General features: G+C 44.4%; 15 non-coding genes across 15 annotated transcripts; all 15 read left to right on the top strand.

The window, feature by feature from the left end:
• The first annotated feature begins 810 nt into the window (after window positions 1-810).
• Window positions 811-1,001, top strand: LOC141194122 (U2 spliceosomal RNA). Its single transcript, XR_012266916.1, has one exon. It is a non-coding gene; the product is annotated as a U2 spliceosomal RNA (small nuclear RNA).
• Window positions 1,002-2,116: 1,115 nt separating this feature from the next.
• Window positions 2,117-2,307, top strand: LOC141194121 (U2 spliceosomal RNA). Its single transcript, XR_012266915.1, has one exon. It is a non-coding gene; the product is annotated as a U2 spliceosomal RNA (small nuclear RNA).
• A 1,118-nt stretch (window positions 2,308-3,425) lies between these two features.
• Window positions 3,426-3,616, top strand: LOC141194120 (U2 spliceosomal RNA). Its single transcript, XR_012266914.1, has one exon. It is a non-coding gene; the product is annotated as a U2 spliceosomal RNA (small nuclear RNA).
• A 1,118-nt stretch (window positions 3,617-4,734) lies between these two features.
• LOC141194119 (U2 spliceosomal RNA) lies at window positions 4,735-4,925 on the top strand. The gene has a single exon (XR_012266913.1). It is a non-coding gene; the product is annotated as a U2 spliceosomal RNA (small nuclear RNA).
• A 1,115-nt stretch (window positions 4,926-6,040) lies between these two features.
• Window positions 6,041-6,231, top strand: LOC141194117 (U2 spliceosomal RNA). Its single transcript, XR_012266911.1, has one exon. It is a non-coding gene; the product is annotated as a U2 spliceosomal RNA (small nuclear RNA).
• A 6,100-nt stretch (window positions 6,232-12,331) lies between these two features.
• On the top strand, window positions 12,332-12,521 carry LOC141193646 (U2 spliceosomal RNA). The gene has a single exon (XR_012266541.1). It is a non-coding gene; the product is annotated as a U2 spliceosomal RNA (small nuclear RNA).
• Window positions 12,522-13,636: 1,115 nt separating this feature from the next.
• On the top strand, window positions 13,637-13,827 carry LOC141194116 (U2 spliceosomal RNA). Its single transcript, XR_012266910.1, has one exon. It is a non-coding gene; the product is annotated as a U2 spliceosomal RNA (small nuclear RNA).
• Window positions 13,828-14,942: 1,115 nt separating this feature from the next.
• On the top strand, window positions 14,943-15,133 carry LOC141194114 (U2 spliceosomal RNA). Its single transcript, XR_012266909.1, has one exon. It is a non-coding gene; the product is annotated as a U2 spliceosomal RNA (small nuclear RNA).
• Window positions 15,134-16,248: 1,115 nt separating this feature from the next.
• On the top strand, window positions 16,249-16,439 carry LOC141194113 (U2 spliceosomal RNA). Its single transcript, XR_012266908.1, has one exon. It is a non-coding gene; the product is annotated as a U2 spliceosomal RNA (small nuclear RNA).
• A 1,115-nt stretch (window positions 16,440-17,554) lies between these two features.
• LOC141194271 (U2 spliceosomal RNA) lies at window positions 17,555-17,745 on the top strand. Its single transcript, XR_012267057.1, has one exon. It is a non-coding gene; the product is annotated as a U2 spliceosomal RNA (small nuclear RNA).
• Window positions 17,746-18,860: 1,115 nt separating this feature from the next.
• LOC141194112 (U2 spliceosomal RNA) lies at window positions 18,861-19,051 on the top strand. Its single transcript, XR_012266907.1, has one exon. It is a non-coding gene; the product is annotated as a U2 spliceosomal RNA (small nuclear RNA).
• A 1,109-nt stretch (window positions 19,052-20,160) lies between these two features.
• Window positions 20,161-20,351, top strand: LOC141194111 (U2 spliceosomal RNA). Its single transcript, XR_012266906.1, has one exon. It is a non-coding gene; the product is annotated as a U2 spliceosomal RNA (small nuclear RNA).
• Window positions 20,352-21,466: 1,115 nt separating this feature from the next.
• LOC141193595 (U2 spliceosomal RNA) lies at window positions 21,467-21,657 on the top strand. The gene has a single exon (XR_012266501.1). It is a non-coding gene; the product is annotated as a U2 spliceosomal RNA (small nuclear RNA).
• Window positions 21,658-22,772: 1,115 nt separating this feature from the next.
• LOC141194270 (U2 spliceosomal RNA) lies at window positions 22,773-22,963 on the top strand. The gene has a single exon (XR_012267056.1). It is a non-coding gene; the product is annotated as a U2 spliceosomal RNA (small nuclear RNA).
• Window positions 22,964-24,078: 1,115 nt separating this feature from the next.
• Window positions 24,079-24,269, top strand: LOC141194110 (U2 spliceosomal RNA). Its single transcript, XR_012266905.1, has one exon. It is a non-coding gene; the product is annotated as a U2 spliceosomal RNA (small nuclear RNA).
• The last annotated feature ends 908 nt before the right edge of the window (window positions 24,270-25,177 follow it).

Genomic DNA, 25,177 nt, shown 5'->3' with positions numbered 1-25,177 from the left:
TGAGATAAGCTGCACAATATAATTGACCTTTCAGTATATTGTTGCACACACACCATCTATTTAGCAAATGCCCTTGTTATCAACAGCAGCCTTTTAAACTCACCTGAGCTAACAGGTATGTGCGCTGGTTACTCTGCTGCGCTTAAAATTTCTTTTTTGGTTTGCTACAATGCCTTTTCTGAAACGTTGTCTCCTTCTGCTGGAACACTGACTTCTTTCATTTAATGCCTGCAGACTATAAAAGAGAACCCAACCCAAAAAGTTTGGTTGATTAGTCTGTGGCATTCTGTTAAACTGTTGCTTATGGCGGTCTCTGTGAGCTTCTCAGCGACATTCAGCCAGCCAGGTATCCTGCCTGCAGTAGATGGAATGTGGCAATGGAACGCTGGCTGCGCGTGTCATAATAGGCTCTGAGCCTTTATATACCTGTGCACAGCAGCAGCCACCTTCAGTCTGCTGCTGGACAGCCAGCAGCAGCAGCAGCAGGAGAGGTATGTAATCAGGAGCCCTCCTGCTAAGGGTAGACAGCTGCTCGTTCCACCCCACCCCCCGCCTTAATTGGTTCTCCTCCCTTCCAACGGTGTTGAGGCGGGTGGGAACAGCAGGGGGTGAAGGTGCTGTGTTTAAAGAGGTGGAGTTATGCAGATCTAAAACGCGTGGATTGCAGCAGCAGCAAGCCGAAAAGTGCAGGCATGTAAGGGATCTAGAGGTTGACAACATGTCTTCTTAACGGGAGTCCAGGAGCTCATCTCCACAAATGGACTTTTCAGGATCCTTGGGTGGCTCCGTAGTTTGAAACCAATTCTGGTTATCGCTTCTCGGCCTTTTGGCTAAGATCAAGTGTAGTATCTGTTCTTATCAGTTTAATATCTGATACGTCCCCTATCTGGGGACCATATATTAAATGGATTTTTAGAACAGGGAGATGGAAAAAGAGCTTGCTCTGTCCACTCCACGCATTGACCTGGTATTGCAGTATCTCCAGGACCGGTGCACCCCTTCTTTAATGCAGTTTCTAAAATCAGAAAGAATTGAATTCAATGTTTTTTGTTCATTTTGCTTGTTTGTCGGATTTTGGGATGGACTCTTTGGCTTTGCTTTTCTTCTCCTCATTGGATTTTTCATGTTCAAAGTTGCAGAAGCCAGATTACAAGCTCATTTTGGTTCAACTTCAGCAACTGTGCATTGCATTGCCATGTAATGTGATGCAATGCTATCTTTCTAGCTCTCCCTTTTTACTTCCTTTTGGATAAACAGACATATTAGGCAAGCATTTTGGAGCTTTCACCTAAATAACTACAGGTGGTGAGATAAGCTGCACAATATAATTGACCTTTCAGTATATTGTTGCACACACACCATCTATTTAGCAAATGCCCTTGTTATCAACAGCAGCCTTTTAAACTCACCTGAGCTAACAGGTATGTGCGCTGGTTACTCTGCTGCGCTTAAAATTTCTTTTTTGGTTTGCTACAATGCCTTTTCTGAAACGTTGTCTCCTTCTGCTGGAACACTGACTTCTTTCATTTAATGCCTGCAGACTATAAAAGAGAACCCAACCCAAAAAGTTTGGTTGATTAGTCTGTGGCATTCTGTTAAACTGTTGCTTATGGCGGTCTCTGTGAGCTTCTCAGCGACATTCAGCCAGCCAGGTATCCTGCCTGCAGTAGATGGAATGTGGCAATGGAACGCTGGCTGCGCGTGTCATAATAGGCTCTGAGCCTTTATATACCTGTGCACAGCAGCAGCCACCTTCAGTCTGCTGCTGGACAGCCAGCAGCAGCAGCAGCAGGAGAGGTATGTAATCAGGAGCCCTCCTGCTAAGGGTAGACAGCTGCTCGTTCCACCCCACTCCCCGCCTTAATTGGTTCTCCTCCCTTCCAACGGTGTTGAGGCGGGTGGGAACAGCAGGGGGTGAAGGTGCTGTGTTTAAAGAGGTGGAGTTATGCAGATCTAAAACGCGTGGATTGCAGCAGCAGCAAGCCGAAAAGTGCAGGCATGTAAGGGATCTAGAGGTTGACAACATGTCTTCTTAACGGGAGTCCAGGAGCTCATCTCCACAAATGGACTTTTCAGGATCCTTGGGTGGCTCCGTAGTTTGAAACCAATTCTGGTTATCGCTTCTCGGCCTTTTGGCTAAGATCAAGTGTAGTATCTGTTCTTATCAGTTTAATATCTGATACGTCCCCTATCTGGGGACCATATATTAAATGGATTTTTAGAACAGGGAGATGGAAAAAGAGCTTGCTCTGTCCACTCCACGCATTGACCTGGTATTGCAGTATCTCCAGGACCGGTGCACCCCTTCTTTAATGCAGTTTCTAAAATCAGAAAGAATTGAATTCAATGTTTTTTGTTCATTTTGCTTGTTTGTCGGATTTTGGGATGGACTCTTTGGCTTTGCTTTTCTTCTCCTCATTGGATTTTTCATGTTCAAAGTTGCAGAAGCCAGATTACAAGCTCATTTTGGTTCAACTTCAGCAACTGTGCATTGCATTGCCATGTAATGTGATGCAATGCTATCTTTCTAGCTCTCCCTTTTTACTTCCTTTTGGATAAACAGACATATTAGGCAAGCATTTTGGAGCTTTCACCTAAATAACTACAGGTGGTGAGATAAGCTGCACAATATAATTGACCTTTCAGTATATTGTTGCACACACACCATCTATTTAGCAAATGCCCTTGTTATCAACAGCAGCCTTTTAAACTCACCTGAGCTAACAGGTATGTGCGCTGGTTACTCTGCTGCGCTTAAAATTTCTTTTTTGGTTTGCTACAATGCCTTTTCTGAAACGTTGTCTCCTTCTGCTGGAACACTGACTTCTTTCATTTAATGCCTGCAGACTATAAAAGAGAACCCAACCCAAAAAGTTTGGTTGATTAGTCTGTGGCATTCTGTTAAACTGTTGCTTATGGCGGTCTCTGTGAGCTTCTCAGCGACATTCAGCCAGCCAGGTATCCTGCCTGCAGTAGATGGAATGTGGCAATGGAACGCTGGCTGCGCGTGTCATAATAGGCTCTGAGCCTTTATATACCTGTGCACAGCAGCAGCCACCTTCAGTCTGCTGCTGGACAGCCAGCAGCAGCAGCAGCAGCAGGAGAGGTATGTAATCAGGAGCCCTCCTGCTAAGGGTAGACAGCTGCTCGTTCCACCCCACCCCCCGCCTTAATTGGTTCTCCTCCCTTCCAACGGTGTTGAGGCGGGTGGGAACAGCAGGGGGTGAAGGTGCTGTGTTTAAAGAGGTGGAGTTATGCAGATCTAAAACGCGTGGATTGCAGCAGCAGCAAGCCGAAAAGTGCAGGCATGTAAGGGATCTAGAGGTTGACAACATGTCTTCTTAACGGGAGTCCAGGAGCTCATCTCCACAAATGGACTTTTCAGGATCCTTGGGTGGCTCCGTAGTTTGAAACCAATTCTGGTTATCGCTTCTCGGCCTTTTGGCTAAGATCAAGTGTAGTATCTGTTCTTATCAGTTTAATATCTGATACGTCCCCTATCTGGGGACCATATATTAAATGGATTTTTAGAACAGGGAGATGGAAAAAGAGCTTGCTCTGTCCACTCCACGCATTGACCTGGTATTGCAGTATCTCCAGGACCGGTGCACCCCTTCTTTAATGCAGTTTCTAAAATCAGAAAGAATTGAATTCAATGTTTTTTGTTCATTTTGCTTGTTTGTCGGATTTTGGGATGGACTCTTTGGCTTTGCTTTTCTTCTCCTCATTGGATTTTTCATGTTCAAAGTTGCAGAAGCCAGATTACAAGCTCATTTTGGTTCAACTTCAGCAACTGTGCATTGCATTGCCATGTAATGTGATGCAATGCTATCTTTCTAGCTCTCCCTTTTTACTTCCTTTTGGATAAACAGACATATTAGGCAAGCATTTTGGAGCTTTCACCTAAATAACTACAGGTGGTGAGATAAGCTGCACAATATAATTGACCTTTCAGTATATTGTTGCACACACACCATCTATTTAGCAAATGCCCTTGTTATCAACAGCAGCCTTTTAAACTCACCTGAGCTAACAGGTATGTGCGCTGGTTACTCTGCTGCGCTTAAAATTTCTTTTTTGGTTTGCTACAATGCCTTTTCTGAAACGTTGTCTCCTTCTGCTGGAACACTGACTTCTTTCATTTAATGCCTGCAGACTATAAAAGAGAACCCAACCCAAAAAGTTTGGTTGATTAGTCTGTGGCATTCTGTTAAACTGTTGCTTATGGCGGTCTCTGTGAGCTTCTCAGCGACATTCAGCCAGCCAGGTATCCTGCCTGCAGTAGATGGAATGTGGCAATGGAACGCTGGCTGCGCGTGTCATAATAGGCTCTGAGCCTTTATATACCTGTGCACAGCAGCAGCCACCTTCAGTCTGCTGCTGGACAGCCAGCAGCAGCAGCAGCAGCAGGAGAGGTATGTAATCAGGAGCCCTCCTGCTAAGGGTAGACAGCTGCTCGTTCCACCCCACCCCCCGCCTTAATTGGTTCTCCTCCCTTCCAACGGTGTTGAGGCGGGTGGGAACAGCAGGGGGTGAAGGTGCTGTGTTTAAAGAGGTGGAGTTATGCAGATCTAAAACGCGTGGATTGCAGCAGCAGCAAGCCGAAAAGTGCAGGCATGTAAGGGATCTAGAGGTTGACAACATGTCTTCTTAACGGGAGTCCAGGAGCTCATCTCCACAAATGGACTTTTCAGGATCCTTGGGTGGCTCCGTAGTTTGAAACCAATTCTGGTTATCGCTTCTCGGCCTTTTGGCTAAGATCAAGTGTAGTATCTGTTCTTATCAGTTTAATATCTGATACGTCCCCTATCTGGGGACCATATATTAAATGGATTTTTAGAACAGGGAGATGGAAAAAGAGCTTGCTCTGTCCACTCCACGCATTGACCTGGTATTGCAGTATCTCCAGGACCGGTGCACCCCTTCTTTAATGCAGTTTCTAAAATCAGAAAGAATTGAATTCAATGTTTTTTGTTCATTTTGCTTGTTTGTCGGATTTTGGGATGGACTCTTTGGCTTTGCTTTTCTTCTCCTCATTGGATTTTTCATGTTCAAAGTTGCAGAAGCCAGATTACAAGCTCATTTTGGTTCAACTTCAGCAACTGTGCATTGCATTGCCATGTAATGTGATGCAATGCTATCTTTCTAGCTCTCCCTTTTTACTTCCTTTTGGATAAACAGACATATTAGGCAAGCATTTTGGAGCTTTCACCTAAATAACTACAGGTGGTGAGATAAGCTGCACAATATAATTGACCTTTCAGTATATTGTTGCACACACACCATCTATTTAGCAAATGCCCTTGTTATCAACAGCAGCCTTTTAAACTCACCTGAGCTAACAGGTATGTGCGCTGGTTACTCTGCTGCGCTTAAAATTTCTTTTTTGGTTTGCTACAATGCCTTTTCTGAAACGTTGTCTCCTTCTGCTGGAACACTGACTTCTTTCATTTAATGCCTGCAGACTATAAAAGAGAACCCAACCCAAAAAGTTTGGTTGATTAGTCTGTGGCATTCTGTTAAACTGTTGCTTATGGCGGTCTCTGTGAGCTTCTCAGCGACATTCAGCCAGCCAGGTATCCTGCCTGCAGTAGATGGAATGTGGCAATGGAACGCTGGCTGCGCGTGTCATAATAGGCTCTGAGCCTTTATATACCTGTGCACAGCAGCAGCCACCTTCAGTCTGCTGCTGGACAGCCAGCAGCAGCAGCAGCAGGAGAGGTATGTAATCAGGAGCCCTCCTGCTAAGGGTAGACAGCTGCTCGTTCCACCCCACCCCCCGCCTTAATTGGTTCTCCTCCCTTCCAACGGTGTTGAGGCGGGTGGGAACAGCAGGGGGTGAAGGTGCTGTGTTTAAAGAGGTGGAGTTATGCAGATCTAAAACGCGTGGATTGCAGCAGCAGCAAGCCGAAAAGTGCAGGCATGTAAGGGATCTAGAGGTTGACAACATGTCTTCTTAACGGGAGTCCAGGAGCTCATCTCCACAAATGGACTTTTCAGGATCCTTGGGTGGCTCCGTAGTTTGAAACCAATTCTGGTTATCGCTTCTCGGCCTTTTGGCTAAGATCAAGTGTAGTATCTGTTCTTATCAGTTTAATATCTGATACGTCCCCTATCTGGGGACCATATATTAAATGGATTTTTAGAACAGGGAGATGGAAAAAGAGCTTGCTCTGTCCACTCCACGCATTGACCTGGTATTGCAGTATCTCCAGGACCGGTGCACCCCTTCTTTAATGCAGTTTCTAAAATCAGAAAGAATTGAATTCAATGTTTTTTGTTCATTTTGCTTGTTTGTCGGATTTTGGGATGGACTCTTTGGCTTTGCTTTTCTTCTCCTCATTGGATTTTTCATGTTCAAAGTTGCAGAAGCCAGATTACAAGCTCATTTTGGTTCAACTTCAGCAACTGTGCATTGCATTGCCATGTAATGTGATGCAATGCTATCTTTCTAGCTCTCCCTTTTTACTTCCTTTTGGATAAACAGACATATTAGGCAAGCATTTTGGAGCTTTCACCTAAATAACTACAGGTGGTGAGATAAGCTGCACAATATAATTGACCTTTCAGTATATTGTTGCACACACACCATCTATTTAGCAAATGCCCTTGTTATCAACAGCAGCCTTTTAAACTCACCTGAGCTAACAGGTATGTGCGCTGGTTACTCTGCTGCGCTTAAAATTTCTTTTTTGGTTTGCTACAATGCCTTTTCTGAAACGTTGTCTCCTTCTGCTGGAACACTGACTTCTTTCATTTAATGCCTGCAGACTATAAAAGAGAACCCAACCCAAAAAGTTTGGTTGATTAGTCTGTGGCATTCTGTTAAACTGTTGCTTATGGCGGTCTCTGTGAGCTTCTCAGCGACATTCAGCCAGCCAGGTATCCTGCCTGCAGTAGATGGAATGTGGCAATGGAACGCTGGCTGCGCGTGTCATAATAGGCTCTGAGCCTTTATATACCTGTGCACAGCAGCAGCCACCTTCAGTCTGCTGCTGGACAGCCAGCAGCAGCAGCAGCAGGAGAGGTATGTAATCAGGAGCCCTCCTGCTAAGGGTAGACAGGTGCTCGTTCCACCCCACCCCCCGCCTTAATTGGTTCTCCTCCCTTCCAACGGTGTTGAGGCGGGTGGGAACAGCAGGGGGTGAAGGTGCTGTGTTTAAAGAGGTGGAGTTATGCAGATCTAAAACGCGTGGATTGCAGCAGCAGCAAGCCGAAAAGTGCAGGCATGTAAGGGATCTAGAGGTTGACAACATGTCTTCTTAACGGGAGTCCAGGAGCTCATCTCCACAAATGGACTTTTCAGGATCCTTGGGTGGCTCCGTAGTTTGAAACCAATTCTGGTTATCGCTTCTCGGCCTTTTGGCTTAGATCTTGTATCTGGTCAGAAGGATCCTATAGTGTCTCCCCCTCAGCCTTGCAGCATTGCCACTTAGGTGGCTTAAGCTGCCTGCTGCTATTGGGGGGGGTCCAGAGGAAACGAGAGGTGATAATGGGCGTCAAGATTCGCTATGCCGGGACCGATGATATTCGGGTCAAAAATGCTTTTCGCATTGATATTGAGGAGTCGAAGAGGAATTTCTTTAACCTGCGGTTCTTGGTGGAAGTCGTCATCTTCAAGATTTTGAATGTTGGTCGTGGAGACATCATTTGCCTACAGGAGTTCCCAAAGAATGGCCGGTACGTTTTAGTCCTTGATCGTATGGCAGCTTGCCAGAACCTTTTCAAGACTCTAAAGGATCAGCAAGCCTTGGATCATCCGGCTCTTGATGGGCTTACATTCACGGTATTGTATACTAAGGGGGAAGTGCCAGTTGTTGTGTTTATGCACAACCCCCTTGTGGATGTGGAGGACATTACTAGATTCCTGAACCTTCATTGCAGCTATGTGTCCTACTCACACAAGGTGAGGAATGAGGTGGGCTTGTGGACTGGCAAACACAAGTTTTTTGTTCGGTTCCAGGAGGACCCCCAGGGACCTGGGGGTATCCACTACCCTCCCCTCAGTTTTGCCATCGGGAGGGATAGAGGGTATATGTTTTTTCCTGGTGCTCCGCGTTTTTGCAGGAAGTGTAAATCCTTTGGACACTACCAAGAGGACTGCACGGTGGAGAAGTTTTGTGGGAAATGCAATAAAGAGGGTCATCTGGCAATGGAGTGTACTAACTCCATGGTTTGTAATGCATGTGGCGAGGAGGGACACGCTTTCAAGGACTGTCCCCATCGTTCCAGGTCATATGCAGAGGCCGTGTCCCCACGTCCTACTACTGCCGCCACTATTGGTGAGGCGATCGAGGCAGTAAGGGACTTCATGGAAGAGATGGAGCAAGCACCCGATCCTGCTGGTGGAAGCGCTGTTGAGATAGAGCCTGCAGATATGTCAATTCTGCTTGATATGAGTGGTGAGGGAGAAGTGAGCGGTTCACTCTCCACAACGCCGGTGTTGGCTTTGGAAAGCTCAGAGGCAATTCATGAAGGTGGTGGTGGCCAGGGTGACTTCACCGGGGCTGTGGTGAGGCCCCCTGATGAGGACTCTGATGTGTCTTCTGCAAAGAAGTTCCGGCCAGATTTTTCACCTGCCAGTATTGGGAGCATCAGCCCCTTAAGTGATAGGAGCTATCCCGAGAGCTACAGTGCCTCTCCTAGGAGGTCTTTTTTGGAGGAGGGGGCCAGCATTCTCTGCTTAACATCAGGAATCGAGTTTCAAGACGAGAAAGGTTGACTCTTCGGTGGGGGGTATGTTCTTTTTTACCGAATATGGTTAAAAAATGGGCTCCAACGTGGGCTGTAGTGTACTGTCAATAAATGTAAGGCTTATAAAATCTAAGCCTAGAAGATTGGCTATACTGGAAGAACTAAAAAATCTTGGAGCAAATATTTACTGTCTGCAAGAGTGCGGAATTGAAGAGTCACCTCCTGAAAAGGACTGGGTATATGGGCATAGTATTTGGTCAGGTTCAATGACAAACAAAAATGATGGTGTGGGGATTTTGTTGGGGAATAGGGATTTAAGTTTTGAAAATTATATGGTGGTGGAGCCAGGTCGTTGTATAATGGCAGTGGTTAAGGGGAGAGGGTGGAGGGTGAAAATTGTTAACGTGTATTGTCCAATTAACAAAGGGGATAGGTTAGCACTATTAGAGAAAATACGTTTATTTTTGCCTGGAAGGATTCCAATATTATTAGTTGGTGATTTCAATTGTGTTTCTGAAGGGGAAATTGATGTCACGGGTAAGGTCCTTAATCAAATTACATCTGATTTTTCTTTTTTAGATGCAGCGGAATTTTTGAGTAAGCCACCACCGGCCACATATAGAGCTGATAGGGGAGGAATAGTGTCCAGGATTGACCGCATGCTGTATACAAATAGAGGTTTGGTGTGTAAATTTTTTAAACAGCATGTTTTTTCTTTCACAGACCATGAATGTTTGTGGGGTATGTTTGAAGGTGATAAAAAAATGGTGCATGGTGTTGGGGTATGGAAGCTAAATGTTAGGTTGTTAGAGGATGTTAGGGTTATGAGAGACTTCGAAAGTAAGTATGAATGGTGGAGGTCTAGGAAAAATAATTTTGTGGATGTGACTGTATGGTGGGATTGGGTGAAAGTGGAAATTAAGAATTTTTTTAGGAGGTGGGGTTATAAAAAAGCAGCAATTGAAAGAGGCAGATTTAAAGATTTAAATATGAGGATTGAGTGGTTACATAAAATGAGTATGAAAGGAATTGATGTTAGTGATCAACTCAGAGGAGCGAGAGATGAGATGAAGCGTGTTTTGGAAAAGCGTGGGAAGGAAATTATTTTTAGGACGAGAGTTGAGCATTTGGATATGGATGAGAAGTGTACGAGGTACTTTTTTAAAAAAATGTGCAGTAAAAAAGATGAGTTGGATGAGGTTGTAAATGATAATGGTATGACTGTGGTTGGAAGGGAAGTGTTGGATGAGGTACATAGTTTCTATAGTAGTTTATTTGAGTCTAAATGGGTGGATGGGGGTTTGAAAGAGCATGTGTTAGGTATGTTGGAGAGTCAGCTTGAATCAGGGGAACGTGAGTGTTTGAGTGAGGATATTGTTTTTGATGAGGTTAAAAAGGCGGTGGATGGTGCGAAAAAGAATAAAACACCTGGGAAAGATGGGTTGCCTGTGGAGTTTTATGTAAAAGCATGGGATGTGATTGGTGTTGATTTTGTGGAGGTATGTCAATATATGTGGATGAATGGTGTACTTTGTAATTCCATGAAAGAAGGAGTAGTTGTTTTACTATATAAGAAGGGTGAGAAAAAGAATTTGCGTAATTGGAGGCCGATTACATTACTCAATGCAGATTATAAAGTCTTTAGCAAAATTCTGGCTAACCGTATGCGTGGGGTGATTGGAAGTGTGGTTGGTGATGATCAAGTGTGCGCGGTGCCAGGTAGGTGTATGACTGATAACCTCTTGTTGTTGAGAGACGTAATTGGAGATTGTATGTTTAGGAAGGGGAAATGTATGTTTTTTTGTGTGGATTTTGAGAAAGCTTTTGATAGAGTGTCGCATGCGTTTATGTTTGAGGTGTTAGTTAGGATGGGTTTTCCTAGTGTTTTTGTGAATGCCATAAGGTGTTTGTATGATGGTGTGGTGAGTGAAGTGTTAGTGAATGGATGTTTGAGTGAGAAGGTGTGCATAAAATCAGGGGTCAGGCAGGGGTGTCCGTTGTCCCCTGTCCTGTTTATAAGTGTGATTGAGCCCCTGTTGTGCATGATTCGGAAAGAGAAAGTGATGAATGGTCTTCTGATCCCAGGGAGTGGTGGAAAGACTGTAAAGGTAATGGGGTATATGGACGATGTTGTTGTGGTGAGTGATAATATGGCTGCTATGAATCGAGCAAGGTTGCTTTTAGATTTCTTTTGTGGTGCATCTGGTTTTAGGGTGAATTGGGGGAAGTGTAGCTTTAAGTGTTTCGGGGATTCGAGTGTTAGGATGGATGGTGTGATATGTGAAGAAGGTGCTATTAAGGTTTTGGGGGTGTGGTTTAACAAAGATCTGAAAGGGAATGAGAGTTGGGATGAATGCGGTAAGAGGATTGAACAGAAGTTAAATTTTTGGAGGTTACGGGACTTGACATTGTCAGGCAAAGTCCTTATTATTAAGTCAGTGATTCTTCCTATGTTACTTTTTGTGTCAGTGGTTTTTCCAGCCCCTTATAGGGGTTTTAGGCGGATTGAGAAGCTAATTTTTACGTTTTATTGGGGAAGTAAGATGGAAAAACTTAAAAGGGAATATTTGTGTAAGTTACGTGAACATGGGGGAATGGATTTCCCAAATTTTGAATTTTGTCTTGGTTTAAATTATATTAAAACGGTGGTTGTTCTGTTAGGTAGGGATAACAAGACGGCTTTTATGATTAAATATATGGCTGGATGGATGTTGTTTGGGTTGAAATGGATGAGAAGGGATGCAAGAGTGCCTGTTTCGTTTAAATGTCCAGTGTGGTATGAGTTTGTTGAAAAATTTGTTGTCAAGCATGATTTGTTGGATGTTCCTATGGGTGATTTCAAAGTGATAAGGAATGTAAGGAGAAGGATGCGTGTTAGAGAGTTTGAATGTAACATTAGGGGCTTGAGATCGAGTGAAGCGTTGTGTGTATGGAGGAACCTGAGTATAAAAGGAATATCGAATAGGCAGCGTGATATCGTATGGATGAGTTTGCATGAGATTTTGCCTGTGAGAGAGGTACAGAAGAGGAGGGATCTGATTAGAACAGAGGTCTGTCCGAGGGATGGATGTGGGGCGAGTGAAACTGTTATGCATTTGGTTTGGAATTGTGATTATGCTCAGAGTGTTTGGAAGGGAGTGGGTGGTTTATGCAAGGAACTAGCGGGCGTGAATTTTATAAATTGGAGAGTGGTAATGTTTGGGATGGGTGCAAGTAGCCGGGTGAAAGAGAGATTGTTGTGGTTGATAATGGCATGTGTAATAGAAAGTCTGTGGGACGTTAGGAATTTGTGTTTATTTAAAAGGAAAATAATCTCAGTTAATAATTGTGTTAGGATGGTTTTGTCAAGGTTATACATAGTTTATTTATGGGACAGCCGTGGCGGTGGTGGCTCTGATTCAGAAGGTTTTTGGAAAGTAAAAAAATGGAGGTCACTGGTAAAGTACCAGTAAGTCCTTGTTTAAGTGTTGTGATCTGTCTTTTTTTATGATAATGGTATGTTTTATAGTTTTTTGTCCATTCAAAAGGTATTACAACTGTTTCAGTATAAAGTTATAAATATGAAATAAAGAAAGTACCATTATGATGTAAGACTGGGCAACGTAGTATGAGTTTTTATACTATTGATTGTTGCTTGAAAAATTTTACTGAATGGTATAAAAAAAAAAAAAAAATCTGTTCTTATCAGTTTAATATCTGATACGTCCCCTATCTGGGGACCATATATTAAATGGATTTTTAGAACAGGGAGATGGAAAAAGAGCTTGCTCTGTCCACTCCACGCATTGACCTGGTATTGCAGTATCTCCAGGACCGGTGCACCCCTTCTTTAATGCAGTTTCTAAAATCAGAAAGAATTGAATTCAATGTTTTTTGTTCATTTTGCTTGTTTGTCGGATTTTGGGATGGACTCTTTGGCTTTGCTTTTCTTCTCCTCATTGGATTTTTCATGTTCAAAGTTGCAGAAGCCAGATTACAAGCTCATTTTGGTTCAACTTCAGCAACTGTGCATTGCATTGCCATGTAATGTGATGCAATGCTATCTTTCTAGCTCTCCCTTTTTACTTCCTTTTGGATAAACAGACATATTAGGCAAGCATTTTGGAGCTTTCACCTAAATAACTACAGGTGGTGAGATAAGCTGCACAATATAATTGACCTTTCAGTATATTGTTGCACACACACCATCTATTTAGCAAATGCCCTTGTTATCAACAGCAGCCTTTTAAACTCACCTGAGCTAACAGGTATGTGCGCTGGTTACTCTGCTGCGCTTAAAATTTCTTTTTTGGTTTGCTACAATGCCTTTTCTGAAACGTTGTCTCCTTCTGCTGGAACACTGACTTCTTTCATTTAATGCCTGCAGACTATAAAAGAGAACCCAACCCAAAAAGTTTGGTTGATTAGTCTGTGGCATTCTGTTAAACTGTTGCTTATGGCGGTCTCTGTGAGCTTCTCAGCGACATTCAGCCAGCCAGGTATCCTGCCTGCAGTAGATGGAATGTGGCAATGGAACGCTGGCTGCGCGTGTCATAATAGGCTCTGAGCCTTTATATACCTGTGCACAGCAGCAGCCACCTTCAGTCTGCTGCTGGACAGCCAGCAGCAGCAGCAGCAGGAGAGGTATGTAATCAGGAGCCCTCCTGCTAAGGGTAGACAGCTGCTCGTTCCACCCCACCCCCCGCCTTAATTGGTTCTCCTCCCTTCCAACGGTGTTGAGGCGGGTGGGAACAGCAGGGGGTGAAGGTGCTGTGTTTAAAGAGGTGGAGTTATGCAGATCTAAAACGCGTGGATTGCAGCAGCAGCAAGCCGAAAAGTGCAGGCATGTAAGGGATCTAGAGGTTGACAACATGTCTTCTTAACGGGAGTCCAGGAGCTCATCTCCACAAATGGACTTTTCAGGATCCTTGGGTGGCTCCGTAGTTTGAAACCAATTCTGGTTATCGCTTCTCGGCCTTTTGGCTAAGATCAAGTGTAGTATCTGTTCTTATCAGTTTAATATCTGATACGTCCCCTATCTGGGGACCATATATTAAATGGATTTTTAGAACAGGGAGATGGAAAAAGAGCTTGCTCTGTCCACTCCACGCATTGACCTGGTATTGCAGTATCTCCAGGACCGGTGCACCCCTTCTTTAATGCAGTTTCTAAAATCAGAAAGAATTGAATTCAATGTTTTTTGTTCATTTTGCTTGTTTGTCGGATTTTGGGATGGACTCTTTGGCTTTGCTTTTCTTCTCCTCATTGGATTTTTCATGTTCAAAGTTGCAGAAGCCAGATTACAAGCTCATTTTGGTTCAACTTCAGCAACTGTGCATTGCATTGCCATGTAATGTGATGCAATGCTATCTTTCTAGCTCTCCCTTTTTACTTCCTTTTGGATAAACAGACATATTAGGCAAGCATTTTGGAGCTTTCACCTAAATAACTACAGGTGGTGAGATAAGCTGCACAATATAATTGACCTTTCAGTATATTGTTGCACACACACCATCTATTTAGCAAATGCCCTTGTTATCAACAGCAGCCTTTTAAACTCACCTGAGCTAACAGGTATGTGCGCTGGTTACTCTGCTGCGCTTAAAATTTCTTTTTTGGTTTGCTACAATGCCTTTTCTGAAACGTTGTCTCCTTCTGCTGGAACACTGACTTCTTTCATTTAATGCCTGCAGACTATAAAAGAGAACCCAACCCAAAAAGTTTGGTTGATTAGTCTGTGGCATTCTGTTAAACTGTTGCTTATGGCGGTCTCTGTGAGCTTCTCAGCGACATTCAGCCAGCCAGGTATCCTGCCTGCAGTAGATGGAATGTGGCAATGGAACGCTGGCTGCGCGTGTCATAATAGGCTCTGAGCCTTTATATACCTGTGCACAGCAGCAGCCACCTTCAGTCTGCTGCTGGACAGCCAGCAGCAGCAGCAGCAGGAGAGGTATGTAATCAGGAGCCCTCCTGCTAAGGGTAGACAGCTGCTCGTTCCACCCCACCCCCCGCCTTAATTGGTTCTCCTCCCTTCCAACGGTGTTGAGGCGGGTGGGAACAGCAGGGGGTGAAGGTGCTGTGTTTAAAGAGGTGGAGTTATGCAGATCTAAAACGCGTGGATTGCAGCAGCAGCAAGCCGAAAAGTGCAGGCATGTAAGGGATCTAGAGGTTGACAACATGTCTTCTTAACGGGAGTCCAGGAGCTCATCTCCACAAATGGACTTTTCAGGATCCTTGGGTGGCTCCGTAGTTTGAAACCAATTCTGGTTATCGCTTCTCGGCCTTTTGGCTAAGATCAAGTGTAGTATCTGTTCTTATCAGTTTAATATCTGATACGTCCCCTATCTGGGGACCATATATTAAATGGATTTTTAGAACAGGGAGATGGAAAAAGAGCTTGCTCTGTCCACTCCACGCATTGACCTGGTATTGCAGTATCTCCAGGACCGGTGCACCCCTTCTTTAATGCAGTTTCTAAAATCAGAAAGAATTGAATTCAATGTTTTTTGTTCATTTTGCTTGTTTGTCGGATTTTGGGATGGACTCTTTGGCTTTGCTTTTCATCTCCTCATTGGATTTTTCATGTTCAAAGTTGCAGAAGCCAGATTACAAGCTCATTTTGGTTCAACTTCAGCAACTGTGCATTGCATTGCCATGTAATGTGATGCAATGCTATCTTTCTAGCTCTCCCTTTTTACTTCCTTTTGGATAAACAGACATATTAGGCAAGCATTTTGGAGCTTTCACCTAAATAACTACAGGTGGTGAGATAAGCTGCACAATATAATTGACCTTTCAGTATATTGTTGCACACACACCATCTATTTAGCAAATGCCCTTGTTATCAACAGCAGCCTTTTAAACTCACCTGAGCTAACAGGTATGTGCGCTGGTTACTCTGCTGCGCTTAAAATTTCTTTTTTGGTTTGCTACAATGCCTTTTCTGAAACGTTGTCTCCTTCTGCTGGAACACTGACTTCTTTCATTTAATGCCTGCAGACTATAAAAGAGAACCCAACCCAAAAAGTTTGGTTGATTAGTCTGTGGCATTCTGTTAAACTGTTGCTTATGGCGGTCTCTGTGAGCTTCTCAGCGACATTCAGCCAGCCAGGTATCCTGCCTGCAGTAGATGGAATGTGGCAATGGAACGCTGGCTGCGCGTGTCATAATAGGCTCTGAGCCTTTATATACCTGTGCACAGCAGCAGCCACCTTCAGTCTGCTGCTGGACAGCCAGCAGCAGCAGCAGCAGGAGAGGTATGTAATCAGGAGCCCTCCTGCTAAGGGTAGACAGCTGCTCGTTCCACCCCACCCCCCGCCTTAATTGGTTCTCCTCCCTTCCAACGGTGTTGAGGCGGGTGGGAACAGCAGGGGGTGAAGGTGCTGTGTTTAAAGAGGTGGAGTTATGCAGATCTAAAACGCGTGGATTGCAGCAGCAGCAAGCCGAAAAGTGCAGGCATGTAAGGGATCTAGAGGTTGACAACATGTCTTCTTAACGGGAGTCCAGGAGCTCATCTCCACAAATGGACTTTTCAGGATCCTTGGGTGGCTCCGTAGTTTGAAACCAATTCTGGTTATCGCTTCTCGGCCTTTTGGCTAAGATCAAGTGTAGTATCTGTTCTTATCAGTTTAATATCTGATACGTCCCCTATCTGGGGACCATATATTAAATGGATTTTTAGAACAGGGAGATGGAAAAAGAGCTTGCTCTGTCCACTCCACGCATTGACCTGGTATTGCAGTATCTCCAGGACCGGTGCACCCCTTCTTTAATGCAGTTTCTAAAATCAGAAAGAATTGAATTCAATGTTTTTTGTTCATTTTGCTTGTTTGTCGGATTTTGGGATGGACTCTTTGGCTTTGCTTTTCTTCTCCTCATTGGATTTTTCATGTTCAAAGTTGCAGAAGCCAGATTACAAGCTCATTTTGGTTCAACTTCAGCAACTGTGCATTGCATTGCCATGTAATGTGATGCAATGCTATCTTTCTAGCTCTCCCTTTTTACTTCCTTTTGGATAAACAGACATATTAGGCAAGCATTTTGGAGCTTTCACCTAAATAACTACAGGTGGTGAGATAAGCTGCACAATATAATTGACCTTTCAGTATATTGTTGCACACACACCATCTATTTAGCAAATGCCCTTGTTATCAACAGCAGCCTTTTAAACTCACCTGAGCTAACAGGTATGTGCGCTGGTTACTCTGCTGCGCTTAAAATTTCTTTTTTGGTTTGCTACAATGCCTTTTCTGAAACGTTGTCTCCTTCTGCTGGAACACTGACTTCTTTCATTTAATGCCTGCAGACTATAAAAGAGAACCCAACCCAAAAAGTTTGGTTGATTAGTCTGTGGCATTCTGTTAAACTGTTGCTTATGGTGGTCTCTGTGAGCTTCTCAGCGACATTCAGCCAGCCAGGTATCCTGCCTGCAGTAGATGGAATGTGGCAATGGAACGCTGGCTGCGCGTGTCATAATAGGCTCTGAGCCTTTATATACCTGTGCACAGCAGCAGCCACCTTCAGTCTGCTGCTGGACAGCCAGCAGCAGCAGCAGCAGGAGAGGTATGTAATCAGGAGCCCTCCTGCTAAGGGTAGACAGCTGCTCGTTCCACCCCACCCCCCGCCTTAATTGGTTCTCCTCCCTTCCAACGGTGTTAAGGCGGGTGGGAACAGCAGGGGGTGAAGGTGCTGTGTTTAAAGAGGTGGAGTTATGCAGATCTAAATCGCGTGGATTGCAGCAGCAGCAAGCCGAAAAGTGCAGGCATGTAAGGGATCTAGAGGTTGACAACATGTCTTCTTAACGGGAGTCCAGGAGCTCATCTCCACAAATGGACTTTTCAGGATCCTTGGGTGGCTCCGTAGTTTGAAACCAATTCTGGTTATCGCTTCTCGGCCTTTTGGCTAAGATCAAGTGTAGTATCTGTTCTTATCAGTTTAATATCTGATACGTCCCCTATCTGGGGACCATATATTAAATGGATTTTAAGAACAGGGAGATGGAAAAAGAGCTTGCTCTGTCCACTCCACGCATTGACCTGGTATTGCAGTATCTCCAGGACCGGTGCACCCCTTCTTTAATGCAGTTTCTAAAATCAGAAAGAATTGAATTCAATGTTTTTTGTTCATTTTGCTTGTTTGTCGGATTTTGGGATGGACTCTTTGGCTTTGCTTTTCTTCTCCTCATTGGATTTTTCATGTTCAAAGTTGCAGAAGCCAGATTACAAGCTCATTTTGGTTCAACTTCAGCAACTGTGCATTGCATTGCCATGTAATGTGATGCAATGCTATCTTTCTAGCTCTCCCTTTTTACTTCCTTTTGGATAAACAGACATATTAGGCAAGCATTTTGGAGCTTTCACCTAAATAACTACAGGTGGTGAGATAAGCTGCACAATATAATTGACCTTTTAGTATATTGTTGCACACACACCATCTATTTAGCAAATGCCCTTGTTATCAACAGCAGCCTTTAAAACTCACCTGAGCTAACAGGTATGTGCGCTGGTTACTCTGCTGCGCTTAAAATTTCTTTTTTGGTTTGCTACAATGCCTTTTCTGAAACGTTGTCTCCTTCTGCTGGAACACTGACTTCTTTCATTTAATGCCTGCAGACTATAAAAGAGAACCCAACCCAAAAAGTTTGGTTGATTAGTCTGTGGCATTCTGTTAAACTGTTGCTTATGGCGGTCTCTGTGAGCTTCTCAGCGACATTCAGCCAGCCAGGTGTCCTGCCTGCAGTAGATGGAATGTGGCAATGGAACGCTGGCTGCGCGTGTCATAATAGGCTCTGAGCCTTTATATACCTGTGCACAGCAGCAGCCACCTTCAGTCTGCTGCTGGACAGCCAGCAGCAGCAGCAGCAGGAGAGGTATGTAATCAGGAGCCCTCCTGCTAAGGGTAGACAGCTGCTCGTTCCACCCCACCCCCCGCCTTAATTGGTTCTCCTCCCTTCCAACGGTGTTGAGGCGGGTGGGAACAGCAGGGGGTGAAGGTGCTGTGTTTAAAGAGGTGGAGTTATGCAGATCTAAAACGCGTGGATTGCAGCAGCAGCAAGCCGAAAAGTGCAGGCATGTAAGGGATCTAGAGGTTGACAACATGTCTTCTTAACGGGAGTCCAGGAGCTCATCTCCACAAATGGACTTTTCAGGATCCTTGGGTGGCTCCGTAGTTTGAAACCAATTCTGGTTATCGCTTCTCGGCCTTTTGGCTAAGATCAAGTGTAGTATCTGTTCTTATCAGTTTAATATCTGATACGTCCCCTATCTGGGGACCATATATTAAATGGATTTTTAGAACAGGGAGATGGAAAAAGAGCTTGCTCTGTCCACTCCACGCATTGACCTGGTATTGCAGTATCTCCAGGACCGGTGCACCCCTTCTTTAATGCAGTTTCTAAAATCAGAAAGAATTGAATTCAATGTTTTTTGTTCATTTTGCTTGTTTGTCGGATTTTGGGATGGACTCTTTGGCTTTGCTTTTCTTCTCCTCATTGGATTTTTCATGTTCAAAGTTGCAGAAGCCAGATTACAAGCTCATTTTGGTTCAACTTCAGCAACTGTGCATTGCATTGCCATGTAATGTGATGCAATGCTATCTTTCTAGCTCTCCCTTTTTACTTCCTTTTGGATAAACAGACATATTAGGCAAGCATTTTGGAGCTTTCACCTAAATAACTACAGGTGGTGAGATAAGCTGCACAATATAATTGACCTTTCAGTATATTGTTGCACACACACCATCTATTTAGCAAATGCCCTTTTTATCAACAGCAGCCTTTTAAACTCACCTGAGCTAACAGGTATGTGCGCTGGTTACTCTGCTGCGCTTAAAATTTCTTTTTTGGTTTGCTACAATGCCTTTTCTGAAACGTTGTCTCCTTCTGCTGGAACACTGACTTCTTTCATTTAATGCCTGCAGACTATAAAAGAGAACCCAACCCAAAAAGTTTGGTTGATTAGTCTGTGGCATTCTGTTAAACTGTTGCTTATGGCGGTCTCTGTGAGCTTCTCAGCGACATTCAGCCAGCCAGGTATCCTGCCTGCAGTAGATGGAATGTGGCAATGGAACGCTGGCTGCGCGTGTCATAATAGGCTCTGAGCCTTTATATACCTGTGCACAGCAGCAGCCACCTTCAGTCTGCTGCTGGACAGCCAGCAGCAGCAGGAGAGGTATGTAATCAGGAGCCCTCCTGCTAAGGGTAGACAGCTGCTCGTTCCACCCCACCCCCCGCCTTAATTGGTTCTCCTCCCTTCCAAGGGTGTTGAGGCGGGTGGGAACAGCAGGGGGTGAAGGTGCTGTGTTTAAAGAGGTGGAGTTATGCAGATCTAAAACGCGTGGATTGCAGCAGCAGCAAGCCGAAAAGTGCAGGCATGTAAGGGATCTAGAGGTTGACAACATGTCTTCTTAACGGGAGTCCAGGAGCTCATCTCCACAAATGGACTTTTCAGGATCCTTGGGTGGCTCCGTAGTTTGAAACCAATTCTGGTTATCGCTTCTCGGCCTTTTGGCTAAGATCAAGTGTAGTATCTGTTCTTATCAGTTTAATATCTGATACGTCCCCTATCTGGGGACCATATATTAAATGGATTTTTAGAACAGGGAGATGGAAAAAGAGCTTGCTCTGTCCACTCCACGCATTGACCTGGTATTGCAGTATCTCCAGGACCGGTGCACCCCTTCTTTAATGCAGTTTCTAAAATCAGAAAGAATTGAATTCAATGTTTTTTGTTCATTTTGCTTGTTTGTCGGATTTTGGGATGGACTCTTTGGCTTTGCTTTTCTTCTCCTCATTGGATTTTTCATGTTCAAATTTGCAGAAGCCAGATTACAAGCTCATTTTGGTTCAACTTCAGCAACTGTGCATTGCATTGCCATGTAATGTGATGCAATGCTATCTTTCTAGCTCTCCCTTTTTACTTCCTTTTGGATAAACAGACATATTAGGCAAGCATTTTGGAGCTTTCACCTAAATAACTACAGGTGGTGAGATAAGCTGCACAATATAATTGACCTTTCAGTATATTGTTGCACACACACCATCTATTTAGCAAATGCCCTTGTTATCAACAGCAGCCTTTTAAACTCACCTGAGCTAACAGGTATGTGCGCTGGTTACTCTGCTGCGCTTAAAATTTCTTTTTTGGTTTGCTACAATGCCTTTTCTGAAACGTTGTCTCCTTCTGCTGGAACACTGACTTCTTTCATTTAATGCCTGCAGACTATAAAAGAGAACCCAACCCAAAAAGTTTGGTTGATTAGTCTGTGGCATTCTGTTAAACTGTTGCTTATGGCGGTCTCTGTGAGCTTCTCAGCGACATTCAGCCAGCCAGGTATCCTGCCTGCAGTAGATGGAATGTGGCAATGGAACGCTGGCTGCGCGTGTCATAATAGGCTCTGAGCCTTTATATACCTGTGCACAGCAGCAGCCACCTTCAGTCTGCTGCTGGACAGCCAGCAGCAGCAGCAGCAGGAGAGGTATGTAATCAGGAGCCCTCCTGCTAAGGGTAGACAGCTGCTCGTTCCACCCCACCCCCCGCCTTAATTGGTTCTCCTCCCTTCCAACGGTGTTGAGGCGGGTGGGAACAGCAGGGGGTGAAGGTGCTGTGTTTAAAGAGGTGGAGTTATGCAGATCTAAAACGCGTGGATTGCAGCAGCAGCAAGCCGAAAAGTGCAGGCATGTAAGGGATCTAGAGGTTGACAACATGTCTTCTTAACGGGAGTCCAGGAGCTCATCTCCACAAATGGACTTTTCAGGATCCTTGGGTGGCTCCGTAGTTTGAAACCAATTCTGGTTATCGCTTCTCGGCCTTTTGGCTAAGATCAAGTGTAGTATCTGTTCTTATCAGTTTAATATCTGATACGTCCTATATCTGGAGACCATATATTAAATGGATTTTTAGAACAGGGAGATGGAAAAAGAGCTTGCTCTGTCCACTCCACGCATTGACCTGGTATTGCAGTATCTCCAGGACCGGTGCACCCCTTCTTTAATGCAGTTTCTAAAATCAGAAAGAATTGAATTCAATGTTTTTTGTTCATTTTGCTTGTTTGTCGGATTTTGGGATGGACTCTTTGGCTTTGCTTTTCTTCTCCTCATTGGATTTTTCATGTTCAAAGTTGCAGAAGCCAGATTACAAGCTCATTTTGGTTCAACTTCAGCAACTGTGCATTGCATTGCCATGTAATGTGATGCAATGCTATCTTTCTAGCTCTCCCTTTTTACTTCCTTTTGGATAAACAGACATATTAGGCAAGCATTTTGGAGCTTTCACCTAAATAACTACAGGTGGTGAGATAAGCTGCACAATATAATTGACCTTTCAGTATATTGTTGCACACACACCATCTATTTAGCAAATGCCCTTGTTACCAACAGCAGCCTTTTAAACTCACCTGAGCTAACAGGTATGTGCGCTGGTTACTCTGCTGCGCTTAAAATTTCTTTTTTGGTTTGCTACAATGCCTTTTCTGAAACGTTGTCTCCTTCTGCTGGAACACTGACTTCTTTCATTTAATGCCTGCAGACTATAAAAGAGAACCCAACCCAAAAAGTTTGGTTGATTAGTCTGTGGCATTCTGTTAAACTGTTGCTTATGGCGGTCTCTGTGAGCTTCTCAGCGACATTCAGCCAGCCAGGTATCCTGCCTGCAGTAGATGGAATGTGGCAATGGAACGCTGGCTGCGCGTGTCATAATAGGCTCTGAGCCTTTATATACCTGTGCACAGCAGCAGCCACCTTCAGTCTGCTGCTGGACAGCCAGCAGCAGCAGCAGCAGGAGAGGTATGTAATCAGGAGCCCTCCTGCTAAGGGTAGACAGCTGCTTGTTCCACCCCACCCCCCGCCTTAATTGGTTCTCCTCCCTTCCAACGGTGTTGAGGCGGGTGGGAACAGCAGGGGGTGAAGGTGCTGTGTTTAAAGAGGTGGAGTTATGCAGATCTAAAACGCGTGGATTGCAGCAGCAGCAAGCCGAAAAGTGCAGGCATGTAAAGGATCTAGAGGTTGACAACATGTCTTCTTAACGGGAGTCCAGGAGCTCATCTCCACAAATGGACTTTTCAGGATCCTTGGGTGGCTCCGTAGTTTGAAACCAATTCTGGTTATCGCTTCTCGGCCTTTTGGCTAAGATCAAGTGTAGTATCTGTTCTTATCAGTTTAATATCTGATACGTCCCCTCTCTGGGGACCATATATTAAATGGATTTTTAGAACAGGGAGATGGAAAAAGAGCTTGCTCTGTCCACTCCACGCATTGACCTGGTATTGCAGTATCTCCAGGACCGGTGCACCCCTTCTTTAATGCAGTTTCTAAAATCAGAAAGAATTGAATTCAATGTTTTTTGTTCATTTTGCTTGTTTGTCGGATTTTGGGATGGACTCTTTGGCTTTGCTTTTCTTCTCCTCATTGGATTTTTCATGTTCAAAGTTGCAGAAGCCAGATTACAAGCTCATTTTGGTTCAACTTCAGCAACTGTGCATTGCATTGCCATGTAATGTGATGCAATGCTATCTTTCTAGCTCTCCCTTTTTACTTCCTTTTGGATAAACAGACATATTAGGCAAGCATTTTGGAGCTTTCACCTAAATAACTACAGGTGGTGAGATAAGCTGCACAATATAATTGACCTTTCAGTATATTGTTGCACACACACCATCTATTTAGCAAATGCCCTTGTTATCAACAGCAGCCTTTTAAACTCACCTGAGCTAACAGGTATGTGCGCTGGTTACTCTGCTGCGCTTAAAATTTCTTTTTTGGTTTGCTACAATGCCTTTTCTGAAACGTTGTCTCCTTCTGCTGGATCACTGACTTCTTTCATTTAATGCCTGCAGACTATAAAAGAGAATCCAACCCAAAAAGTTTGGTTGATTAGTCTGTGGCATTCTGTTAAACTGTTGCTTATGGCGGTCTCTGTGAGCTTCTCAGCGACATTCAGCCAGCCAGGTATCCTGCCTGCAGTAGATGGAATGTGGCAATGGAACGCTGGCTGCGCGTGTCATAATAGGCTCTGAGCCTTTATATACCTGTGCACAGCAGCAGCCACCTTCAGTCTGCTGCTGGACAGCCAGCAGCAGCAGCAGCAGGAGAGGTATGTAATCAGGAGCCCTCCTGCTAAGGGTAGACAGCTGCTCGTTCCACCCCACCCCCCGCCTTAATTGGTTCTCCTCCCTTCCAACGGTGTTGAGGCGGGTGGGAACAGCAGGGGGTGAAGGTGCTGTGTTTAAAGAGGTGGAGTTATGCAGATCTAAAACGCGTGGATTGCAGCAGCAGCAAGCCGAAAAGTGCAGGCATGTAAGGGATCTAGAGGTTGACAACATGTCTTCTTAACGGGAGTCCAGGAGCTCATCTCCACAAATGGACTTTTCAGGATCCTTGGGTGGCTCCGTAGTTTGAAACCAATTCTGGTTATCGCTTCTCGGCCTTTTGGCTAAGATCAAGTGTAGTATCTGTTCTTATCAGTTTAATATCTGATACGTCCCCTATCTGGGGACCATATATTAAATGGATTTTTAGAACAGGGAGATGGAAAAAGAGCTTGCTCTGTCCACTCCACGCATTGACCTGGTATTGCAGTATCTCCAGGACCGGTGCACCCCTTCTTTAATGCAGTTTCTAAAATCAGAAAGAATTGAATTCAATGTTTTTTGTTCATTTTGCTTGTTTGTCGGATTTTGGGATGGACTCTTTGGCTTTGCTTTTCTTCTCCTCATTGGATTTTTCATGTTCAAAGTTGCAGAAGCCAGATTACAAGCTCATTTTGGTTCAACTTCAGCAACTGTGCATTGCATTGCCATGTAATGTGATGCAATGCTATCTTTCTAGCTCTCCCTTTTTACTTCCTTTTGGATAAACAGACATATTAGGCAAGCATTTTGGAGCTTTCACCTAAATAACTACAGGTGGTGAGATAAGCTGCACAATATAATTGACCTTTCAGTATATTGTTGCACACACACCATCTATTTAGCAAATGCCCTTTTTATCAACAGCAGCCTTTTAAACTCACCTGAGCTAACAGGTATGTGCGCTGGTTACTCTGCTGCGCTTAAAATTTCTTTTTTGGTTTGCTACAATGCCTTTTCTGAAACGTTGTCTCCTTCTGCTGGAACACTGACTTCTTTCATTTAATGCCTGCAGACTATAAAAGAGAACCCAACCCAAAAAGTTTGGTTGATTAGTCTGTGGCATTCTGTTAAACTGTTGCTTATGGCGGTCTCTGTGAGCTTCTCAGCGACATTCAGCCAGCCAGGTATCCTGCCTGCAGTAGATGGAATGTGGCAATGGAACGCTGGCTGCGCGTGTCATAATAGGCTCTGAGCCTTTATATACCTGTGCACAGCAGCAGCCACCTTCAGTCTGCTGCTGGACAGCCAGCAGCAGCAGGAGAGGTATGTAATCAGGAGCCCTCCTGCTAAGGGTAGACAGCTGCTCGTTCCACCCCACCCCCCGCCTTAATTGGTTCTCCTCCCTTCCAAGGGTGTTGAGGCGGGTGGGAACAGCAGGGGG

This window comes from Phyllobates terribilis, unplaced genomic scaffold, assembly GCF_046119375.1.
Source record: "Phyllobates terribilis strain yellow unplaced genomic scaffold, ASM4611937v1 Scaffold_66__1_contigs__length_7565176, whole genome shotgun sequence".
Taxonomy (NCBI): Eukaryota; Metazoa; Chordata; class Amphibia; order Anura; family Dendrobatidae; genus Phyllobates; species Phyllobates terribilis.
Note: the sequence above shows the minus strand (reverse complement) of the source record. Positions and strands in the feature narration are given on the sequence as shown.